Here is an 11,683-nt window from a genome sequence, read left to right as displayed (position 1 = left end):
ACTGCCCCCGGCGTCCGCGGTGGCAATTCAGCATGCTGCTTGGGGCAGCAAAAACACACGGACTGCCGCCCCTTGCAGACTGCTGCCCCAAGAACCTTCTTGGAATGCTGGTGCCTGGACCCAGTCCTGTGTGTGTGATTCTGAGCATATTACACCACATAAGATTCCCTCTGATTTTTGAGTCCCTCTAATCGCCTTTAGAATTGTTTAGAATCAAGTCCTCTCTACCAGTTTATGCACACTCCCCTTTACACGTCATCTCTGAAGTCAGCTAACTGAATCTAAGGGCATGTCTACACTGCCACACAGTTCAGACAATGGCGATGTGAATAGAAGTGTGAACCAGAGTGCCGTATGGACGCTGAGGCAGCAAACAAGAAGGTTCCTATTTCACATTAATGCATGCCTGTTTAAAGAGGTCTGCGTTAATGCGAACTAGAAACTTTTTCATTTGTGCCCGCAGCATTCACATGAGAAGTTACAGCACAGCACTTTGGTGCGCCCTGTTATTCACACTCCCATAATATGAACTTTGGGGCAGTGTAGACTTGTCCTAAGAGAGTTCTGTCAATGTAACTCACCGTTCCAGGTACTACAAGAAAAAGTGTAGGGTTAGCTTTACAAAGATACTTAGGTGCCTAAAGGAACAGATAGGTGCCTAGTGGGATCTTCAAGAGCACCTAAGCAGATTAGATATCTAACTTTCATTGAAAGCCAATTGGACTTAGGTTCCTAACTCACTTAGACATCTAATGGGATTTACAGAAATGCTTATCTTCATATTTAGGCACCTAAATATCTTTGTAAATCTGGCCCATAGTAAGCAAAGCAACTATAAAAGGATGTAAGAAAGAAGTAGTTAAAATAGTCACCCTTCCTAGAATTTACACTCCTTCCAGCTCATCAGTGTGTAAGTTACACCAACATATGCTGCCATGCCTTATATTCACTTTGATGTCAGCAGTAGTAATAAGTAGGTCTAAGGGACTCTAATGGAGTCTAAGCTAGTTACACCTTTATGAAGAGTGTTCTGGAAGCAAATTATATATAAAACAAGTACATTAAAATTTGGATAAACTGCAGGTGGCAGAAGGGAAGGCTCTGATAATGAGTTTCACAACAAGCCTTTCATCTCTGAGGGCCAAATTCTACTCTGACTCATATGAGTGCACTCCGATTTGCATCAGTAGGGTTTAAACCCATCCATGTTAGTGAGAGCAGAATTTGGCCTGAATTTGGGAACCACAAATCCAGCCCTGTCCCCTAGTGGGTGGTTTAACATGGAAGTGGGGCCAGTCCAGTTTTAAATGAACTGGCATAAACTACCACCACCTTTATCACTAACTGGATAACAGGCCCAGGATTTAATGATTCTAGATGTAATATTTACAGGTCTGGTGTGAGATTCACGAATGGGCCAGTGTTGGTATAAGTTAAGATGCTGCTCTGTCTGTTCTGAAGACAGAAGACTTAATTCCCCAGGGGTTTCTAGACAGAACTATTCACCAGCACTGAATTGGCCTGAGAGAAAAACAAAGCGATTTTAATTTAAGAAGGGTGCTGATTGTTTCAGAAAAAGGATTGCTATTTTATCTTTAACTAACTGAATGTATATATTTTTTTTAAATAGCAGGCCAAAGCCACATGCGGAACAATGCTGAGCAAGCCAAAGGTTGAAGTACAAATTCTTCCTCTCTATGTCCTTTGACATACTCTGCCTTCTCTCAGTTTACATCGGTGAAGTTTCCACTGAAAGGCATCTCTTAAGCCAGATTTCTGCTGATTCTTATTCAATTGTTCACCAAAGTGAAAATGCTATTCCACAGCATCTGATTAATAATTTAATTCCCTTCAAGGGTGATGACATTAAGGGAGATATAAGGAATTTGCTGGTTCTGTAGAACTCAGCCTTTTTACTACATCTGTAGTGGAGAAGTGAGGAATCCAGGAGCAGACAGTTTACCTTATGGCAAATTCCAAGGCACTATTTAAAGTTCAATTGAAATTCCAGCACTCAAAGTGGGAGGTTTTCTAAAAAAAAGTCCCAGATCTGTGAGTGAAAAGTTTAATTATGGACAAGATGACACACATAGTAAAGCCCACAAAGGCAGCACCGCTGTGGAAGCACATTCCAATAAAATCTTAAAAGATTACTTTTATAATAAACTATGCATTCTTGAGCAAGCCATTGCGGGATTAGCTACCACGTTGCCTCGCTGCAAGCAGATTTTTTGCAAACTGTTACTGACACCATTTTCAAGGCATTCGTGTTTCCAAAGCTAACATTGGTGTCTTGCAAAGGAATCTACTTTTCAATGTTTTTATTTAATCTTGCTTCCCTCGCTCCCATCAAGAAGAACAGGCTGTGGCCTAGACAGAGTTAACATCCAGAAAAGTGATGGAAAAACTAGCAGTGGTGAGGCTTTCCAGCTGTAACTGCAAGATAATTTTAGACCTGCTGAAAAATGACTTGCATCTGTGAGGCACCTAGACTGCTATTGTTCTGTACAACGAAGGGTTAACTTAAAAACCCAACATCTTGGGTAGGGCACTGCACCTATGCCAAGAGTGGTAATATCAGACACAACAAATATTTTAAAAATCACCATCCTGCAAAACCCAGCACTCGCTCGCCTGTAAACACTTCAATAGTCAGGTTTAAAGTTGCAACAGGCATTGTCTAATTCATATGTTTGTACAAATCCACTTTGAAATAAGAATGTTTCTCCTTTTTATAAAATATGAAGCCTGCTATCAAAATCCTATATTGCATACAGATGAAATAATGGTATTCCAGTCGGGGTTGCTGCCAGATTCCTCCTTTACTTTAAAACAATCCCATTAGGTATGTTTAATGTATCATTTCTGAATTCTAGCTTTTAACTCAAAAGTATGAAACATTAGGGGGTTTGCTTTTGAGGGGAATGAAAAAAAATGATAGTACACTAGGTTAAGACTTGTAAAGACATTTTATTCTCTGAACTCAGCTGCAGTTTTTCCAGTTAGCCATAAAGCATTTAGCTGTAGAACAGTTTTACCATTAGATTATTAGTGACGCTTTGAGTGCCGGTGTAAAACTAAATGCCTTGTGGCATTGCTACACTAAACCCTAGTGTGCAGTCCCTTTGGTAAAACATCATATATGTAGTGGGGTCTCTTTCAGTACTACAATAAATAGTGCATATGACCTTTACAAATAAATTGTGTTAGACAGAGGACTGTGTTGTGGGTGGGACTCAGCAAGGGCATGAGTTCTGATCCTGTGTGTGCGGTGGGCTATTTTATGCGAGTCACTTCTTAGCATCTCCCTATTGACTATGGACAAAACCTACCTCACAACTGCCTATATTAAGAGGACCAGTTACCTAATTCTTCTAGAGTACTTTGAGGAAGTTATTGTTATTTAAAACACATATTGCAGTAGCACCCAGAAGCCCTGATCCTGATTCTGATTAGAGCCCTCATAGGTGCTGAACAAATAAAATATCATTAATCTCAGATGTAATAGTGTAAAACATAACCAAGGTCCCAGTCCTGCAAACATTTACACATACAGGTGTAACAAGAAGCTTGTTATTTGTAGCATGTAACTTTACACACATAAGTAGCATGCACTTGCTTAAGTGTCTGCAAGGCTGGGGTATAAAATGTTTTTTCCCTTATGGGAGAATTTTGTGCTTCTGAAGTGAGGGACTGAGAGCACCACTTAGAATCAAACATAGTGCAGGCACCGCTGTGTTAATGCACCTCAGTCATCACCAGACATTCAGCACCCTTGTTATTCCAGGCTTGGGCCACTTCTCAGCAGTCTGTCGCTTTATACTTAAGTATAAAAATGTAATAAGAAAAGCCAAAGAGGAGTTTGAGGAACAGCTAGCCAAAAAGCTCAAAAAGTAATAACAAAATGCTAAACAACCAGTGGGGCCCCTGGACAATCGAGATACAAAAGGAGCACTTAAAAACAATAAAGTCATTGCGGAGAAACTAAATGAATTCTTTGCTTCAGTCTTCACAGCTGAGGATGTTAAGGAGATTCCCAAACCTGAGCTGTCCTTTGTAGGTGACAAATCTGAGGAATTGTCACAGATTGAAGTGTCACTAGAGGAGGTTTTGGAATTACACCTCTACCCCAATATAACGCTGTCCTCAGGAGCCAAAAAATCTTACTGCGCTATAGGTGAAACCGCGTTATGCTGAACTTGCTTTGATCCGCTGGAGCACACAGCCCCCCCCCCCGGGGGGGGCTGCTTTACCACGTTATATCCAAATTCATGTTATATTGGGTCGCGTTATATTGGGGTAGAGGTATATTTGATAAACTTAACAGTAACAAGTCACTGGGACCAGATGGCATTCACCCAAGAGTTCTGAAAGAACTCAAATGTGAAATTGCGGCACTATTAACTATGGTTTGTAACCTGTCCTTTAAATCAGCTTCTGTACCCAATGACTGGAAGATAGCTAATGTAATGCCAATATTTAAACAGGGCTCTAGAGGTGATCCTGGCAATTACAGACCGGTAAGTCTAATGTCAGTATCGGGCAAATTAGGTAAAACAATAGTAAAGAATAGAATTGTCAGACACATAGAACAACATAAATTGTTGGGCAAAAGTCAACATGGTTTCTGTAAAGGGAAATCATGTCTTACTAATCTATTAGAGTTCTTTGAAGGGGTCAACAACATGTGGACAAGGGGGATCCAGTGGACAGTGTACTTAGATTTCCAGAAAGCCTTTGACAAGGTCCCTCCCAAAGGCTCTTACATGAATTAAGTTGTCATGGGATAAGAGGGAAGATCCTTTCATGGTTTGAGAACTGGTTAAAAGGGAACAAAGGATAGGAATAAATGGAAAATGTTCAGAATGGAGAGGGATAACTAGTGTGTTCCCCAAGGGTCAGTCCTAGGACCAATCTTATTCAGCTTATTCATAAATGATCTGGAGAAAGGGGTAAAAAGTGAGGTGGCAAAGTTTGCAGATGATACTAAACTGCTCAAGATAGTTAAGACCAAAGCAGACTGTGAAGAACTTCAAAAAGATCTCACAAAACTAAGTGATTGGGCAACAAAATGGCAAATGAAAATTAATGTGGATAAATGTAAAGTAATGCACATTGGAAAAAATAACCCCAACTATACATACAATATGATGGGGACTAATTTAGCTACAACTAATCAGGAAAGAGATCTTGGAGTCATCGTGGATAGTTCTCTGAAGACGTCCACGCAGTGTGCATTGACAGTCAAAAAAGCAAAAAACAGGATGTTAGGAATCATTCAAAAAGGGATAGAGAATAAGATGGAGAATATCCTATTGCCCTTATATAAATCTATGGTACGCCCACATCTTGAATACTGTGTACAGATGTGGTCTCTTCATCTCAAAAAAGATATACTGGCATTAGATAAGGTTCAGAGAAGGGCAACTAAATGATTAGGGGTTTGGAACGGGTCCCATATGAGGAGAGATTAAAGAGGCTAGGACTCTTCAGCTTGGAAAAGAGAAGACTAAGGGGGGATATGATAGAGGTATATAAAATCATGAGTGGTGTGGAGAAAGTAAATAAGGAACAGTTATTTACTTGTTCCCATAATATAAGAACTAGGGATCACTAAATGAAATTAATGGGCAGCAGGTTTAAAACAAATAAAAGGAAGTTCTTCTTCACACAGCGCACAGTCAACCTGTGGAACTCCTTGCCTGAGGAGGTTGTGAAGGCTAGGATTATAACAGTGTTTAAAAGAGAACTGGATAAATTCATGGAGGTTAAGTTCATTAATGGCTATTAGTTAGGATGGGCAAGGAATGGTGTCCCTAGCCTCTGTTTGTCAGAGGGTGGAGATGGATGGCAGGAGAGAGATCACTTGATCATTGCCTGTTAGGTTCACTCCCTCTGGGGCACCTGGCATTGGCCACTGTTGGTAGACAGGATACTGGGCTGGATGGACCTTTGGTCTGACCCGGTATGGCCATTCTTATTTTCTTATGTTATGCTGGTGGTTTTGTTTGCAGGGTTAGATGGAGACCATAAAATATACAGCACATGATTTTAATCAGTTTTAACTCCGCCACCCTCCAAGTGTCCAGTGATGAAATAAAGGGCATAGCATGACTTCCTCATAAAACACACCTCCCCCCACCCCAAATTTCCTAATATATATTGTAACTGGATGGGGGGAAGGGAGAGATGACAGGATCCAATACTGAGGAACAAAAACAATATAGGTGCAAGCTGCGAAAGTCAGATCCGGATATAACCTGCCAACAACCCGAATTTTAGAAGATGCCTTGACCCAGGATTTTGGTTTAGCCAGTTATAAAGTACCCAAATTCATATCTGCATCTGGGTACAGATTTTTAAACACCATCTCCACAAATAAATATAAACATATACAATAGAGACCAGGCTTTGGATCACCTCTACACAGAGAGAGTTTGGAAGTGCTTTCTAAAAATGCATTTCAGGTTTCTCTTTATGAATTATAATACCTGCAGAATGTATGAGCTATAGACCTTCCACCCATTACTTGTGAATTCCCTCTGATTCTTTATAACACACACATCTAATTTAAAAACCTCTGAATGTCCTGCTGTGGGTTTAAATCAACCCCCTTAATATATCATTTTCTCCTTTCTGCTGTAGTACTCATCATTGCATAAGAGCCCCCTCCGCTCTGGTTCCCTTCAGTCCTGGTTTGCAAAGGGTTAAGTTTGGAAGCACCGACACGTTGAGGGGGAGTAGCCAAGCCCAAGCAGCAAAATCATCACAGCACATTCCTGGGTAGTCCTCAGCTGCCAGCATCTGATTAAAACCATCTCTCTCGCTGTGAGTGGCTAACTACACTGAAGGCTGGAATACAACTGAATATTTAACCGGGCCCACGGTGTCAGCCAGTCTGCCGGCTGGAGCATGCACGGAACTAGTCTGTAAGTAGCTCTGCGGGTGGGTGGTCGGTCTTCTTCTTCCTCCTCCTCCTGCCTTTTTGTGGAGGGGGTCGGGGCTCGTGGTAGAGGCTCCTGGGGTCTCTAGGACAGGCTGCCCCCCAGTACAGGGGGCGGAAAGACTCATTTCTTAAGGAAGCAGCCACCAGCCTGGTCTCGATTGTGAAATTGATTCGTTCACCAGGGCGGCTGATTCCTGCCTCTGAGCCGGACGCCGCAGGCTTGGCTGGCGCAAGCCGCGCTCTGAGTGCCCGGGGAGCCTGCTGCGAGGGGTCTGAGCCCCCCCTCCCCATGCCGGGCTCCTGCGGTTTGTCGCGGGGGCGCCGCCGCCGGGACCGGCCTTTAAAATGGGCTCAAGGGGGCCAGGAGCAGGCGACCGCTCTGAACGTGAGCCGCTGACTCGCCTATCAGCGGGAATTGGTTTCTGCCTATTACCCGGGCGCCTTCCTAGGGGCTAATTGATCACGAACTCGGGGTTTATTCTGGCAACACCCCAAAGTAAAGGCTCTGCCGAAGATGGCGCCCCCCCAGGCGCTAACCCCTTTAAAGCGCTGAAACGGACAATATTAGCAATGCTGGGGGAGGGGATGCGGGAGACTGAATGGGTTAAATCTCTGGAGCCAGCTGTGACTGTAATGGCCTAGGACTAGTGTGTTGTGTGGGAGTTTTTATATAAATATGGGGGGTGGGGTAATTAATGCTAGTCAGTAGCATGGCCTTGCTCCCAAAATAAGGCTCTAGCTATAATTGGGTGGAAACGTCTGCATCCTGCTTCCAGGAGCCTAAAAGGGCCCGTTGGCTAAAGAAGCCCAAGAATGCCAAGCAAAATAAACAAGCATTTTCTGCAGTGAGGGGGAGGTGAGGGATTGCTATCTAGATAGCTATAGTTTTAAAATCCTGCTGTTGGTCTAGGAATAGTTTAGCCTGAAAGAATCTGGCCACCCTCTGCTGGGGGTAGAGGGGAGAAAAGGGTGAGATCATAACTAAGCATTTTGCCCTGACAGCTTGTTTGGCTTTTTAATGTCTGCACTTGGGGCAAGTAGGTGACCTTATTAGTAGTGATGAGTAAAGTCTACAGGTGACTGACAGATCTTGTAGCCAAAAAACTCTGCCTAGTGAAAGGGAGCTCCTCTTTTAAGGATGGAATAAACAGAAATGGTTACAGGACAAACATGTCATCACTGCTCAGAATATCATGATGATACTCAGTGGGGGCCTAGCAGACTGTCCGAGGCAATGTCCTTGTTCTGAGCAGTAGTAGGTTGGTGTCCTAAACATATTGTTTGCCTACAGTAGAATTTATTAAGAGGCTTGGTGTGACCATTCTCTCCACTGCTCAACACATTTTTAAAAACAAACAGCAGCACACTTCATTAGTTAAACAAGCTAGGAAATGATGATAGATCGTTCTCCAGTGAGACTGGATGATTGTATAGCTGGCTGGCCTAGCAAGAGCAAAACCTGTCCCTTGCAGAGACTGGCCTCCTCCCCTTAAAGCCACAAATAAATCTCCTTATTCCCCTCCTTAATGTTGCTGTGACTTCCACAGTTGTCTAGGTAAGGAAAAGTGGTCTTAATAGAGGATAAAATGCCTGACATTAGGACACTGTAGAAGCCTGAGTAACTAAAATAAGAAAACTGTACAAATCTCAAAGTTCTGAGCTGAATATAGCATTATCTTATCTCTTCAGCAGAGATATGCACATGGCTGAAATCCCCCTTTGAGGGGTGGGCAGGAACACTTCCCTTCATTGGTTAGGAAAAGTCTTAATTAAAATGCACCATTTATCATTCTGATGGCAAGTAGCACTTGTGCTTACTAACATTAACAAATGCATGTTCTGAGATGTTCACCCCCCTTCAGTTTATAACTCAAATATTACAATTAGTCCCAGAAATTGGGATGGAGAAAATGGTTAATTCATTCACAGAAGCTAAAGATTTGATTCCAGACTCAATTCTGGAGCCAGTCTTTAACCATAGGGAAAAGGAATGTACTAGAAGATTCCTCAAAATTGGGCTTCAAAATAGGGTCCCTAGGGCAATGGATGATTTTCCCCTATCCTTCCCATGTACAAAATCAGTTCATAAGGTGGTACTCTATCTTGGAAAACATGGTATATAGGCTCTTGGTCTTTGTGCAAACTTCTGAAATTGCCAAATGGGTTTTGGTTTGAAGCATGAATGATTATTCCTAACTTGGAAATGGAACCAACCACTACTGTAAACAGCATCCCCAGAAGGTATACAAGATGCAAATTGAGACAGGTGAGCCACAGGAATAAAGCCTTAATTGGCAAAAGGTGAGTAAGAGTGAGGAAAAGGTTAGTGTAAATAGGAGAGCATTCCCAAGTCACTAGGGCCTTTACTCAAGGCCTCATTTACTCCTGACCTTTACTCCTAAAGAATAGCTTGAATTTAAGACTTGCTGGAATTCAGATTCACTCCACTCATCAACATTTCAGGTGACCCTTAATATCTTTTACCATCTTCACTCTTCCTTTTTGGTAACTGCTTTTAGACTTTCCTACAGCATGACTTGCTATCAGTCTCTCCCCACTGCAAAAGATGAGGCAATGTCAGTTAAAAACAAACTATTAATTAAGCATCAGTTGTCTGTTTGGCATGCTATGAACAGGAAGATGTGGTCCTAACCCCAGAGAACTTAATCAGTTGTGACTGCTATAAAATCATCACTTTTTACAGTGGTAATGTCTCCCTAACGCTTCATAGGAAGCTTCCTTGAGGGAAGAAAGGCATGTCCAGTAGCCATTATTGGATGGCATGGAGACATAGCAGGAGCATGGCAAGTATTTCTTATAAATGTCCTCACAGCTGTCTTCAGTGTTTAGAACTCTAAGGTGGGGGAGGGAGGAGCTAGAGCTTTGTCAGATCTACTTCATGCAGTGGAGAGAGCTGTCTAGCCATATGCCTCTAGATTGTGATAGCTAAGCACCACCTTGTGAATGTGGACACCTGAAGAGTCCTAATCCATTTTACAGATGAAAATATTCTGAATACAGGGATACCCCAACATGATATGGGATATCAAATGCAGCAGGAAGCAAACAGAAAAGACATCTGTCTCTCTATCCCTGGGCTCTGTGGGAATCTAAATCAATACTTGGTTTCAAGGAGGGGGATTGTGGTCTCCCAGCTGGGCAGGCTGATGAGAGACGGAACTAGAAGCTGTGGATGTCCAAGGTGAAATGGGGTACTCTGTAATCTTGGAGTACTGTTGCCAGGCCCACGGGTTTCCTATCTCTTTGATGAACTGCATGCTTCTAGGACACTTGGGTGGTCTCTTGGGCTGACCCAGCACTCTGGGATGCATGTGGACTGCATTCAGCAGGGCCAGCAATTTGGATGACATTACTGTCCATTATGAGAGCTTTCAAAGCAGCAGACTCATTTATTGGCCACCAGAATACTTTAAGGATATGGTCTCACAGTCAAAGTAAGCTCCCTCAGGCTAGGGGAGGGACGAGGGCAGTATTTTGCCTTACTAGTGCCTATCAGTAAGAGATCCAGATCTACTGCCCAATTTAACTAACCACAGCCTTCAGTGTATAACTAGATTAATGTCCTAAGTATCCTTCAGATAAGGGACCCTGAAAACTTAAATGGAAGAAACTGTGGCTTTCTAGTAGGAAGAATCTTAAGATTAGAGGTTGGACAATGTTTAGCTTACTCCCACTGGGAATAACACATGGATTGCCAGTTCTGTTCTAGAATGTCTTTTGGAACAGGTGTAATAGAAAGTAATCATGGCTAATTGACATACCAATCAACTTGATATCCTCAACTCAGGTCTCTTGCAGGAGTGGATGCTGAGGCTAGCCAGGTTACTGCAGAGGCCATCTTGTCACACCTGTTTTTTGATAGTGTACAAATGCTGATGTGAAGTGCTAAAATTCCCTTAGCAGACTTGGAGTGGGGGAGGTGCCTCTTACAGAGTATCAGAAGAGGGAACACTAGCTGGAGGTGAGGGGGGAGGGTGGTGGCTAAGGAATGACTGCTATAAATGAGTTGACTGCCAGAACATCATGGTTTTGGGACTCAAAACACTGCCTTAGCAATATTAGATTTCAGGATATCTACAACAGGCCTTACACTGATACAGCTTGTGTATAGGCAACTAAACTGGCAATACTTTCTTGTGTAGGTGAGGTCGTTAGCTTGGTTCGACACTTAATTTGGCCTCTTCCTTCCAATACTTAACTTTCTACACACTAATCCCACTGACCCAGGTTTGCCCCTGGGAGTAGAGAACCCCTCAGAATGACGCATTGCTGACAAGATGTGTATGACCTGATAAGTGAAGGACAGCCATCCCCACCCCCAAACACTGCAAAATGCTCTAGGGTTAAACACTTGATAAAACTCTGTACAGGCCTTCACTCCCTCTAATTGTCTCCTAAAGTAACCAACAGAAAGAGGACATGTATTATCTTAATCATAACTCTTACAATCCAACAGGACCAGTTAAGGACAGCACACTGGCCTTGACTGAATTTCCTCCCTTTCTACCAGTTCATATTAGATCCTTGTAGGATGAGACTGATTCACAGGATGGGGAGTATTTTATTAAAATAATAAGGGTCAGTGACATACACAATTCAGGAGGCTTTAAAAGACCCTGACTAGACACTTGTACTGGTCTCTTGCAGGGCAGAGAACAAGATACTAGCTGGCAATTTTTTGTCCTTGATACATGAGGACAAAACAACTGCAAACAT

General features: G+C 42.7%; 1 protein-coding gene across 2 annotated transcripts in view; it reads left to right on the top strand.

Moving 5' to 3' along the window:
• Positions 1–6,867: 6,867 nt before the first annotated feature.
• DAB2 (DAB adaptor protein 2) overlaps positions 6,868–11,683 on the top strand; it is a 42,887-nt gene continuing 38,071 nt past the window's right edge. The window contains exon 1 of one of the 2 annotated variants that reach the window (XM_039545216.1): positions 6,868–6,929. The gene's annotated coding sequence lies outside the window, so the exon portion shown is untranslated. The remainder of the gene's footprint in view (positions 6,930–11,683) is intronic. The other variant, XM_039545215.1, reaches the window with a different exon arrangement.

The sequence above is a fragment of the Mauremys reevesii genome, linkage group 6 (genome assembly GCF_016161935.1).
Source record: "Mauremys reevesii isolate NIE-2019 linkage group 6, ASM1616193v1, whole genome shotgun sequence".
Taxonomy (NCBI): Eukaryota; Metazoa; Chordata; order Testudines; family Geoemydidae; genus Mauremys; species Mauremys reevesii.
The sequence above is the reverse complement of the archived record's forward strand: the minus strand, read 5'-3'. Positions and strand labels throughout refer to the sequence as shown.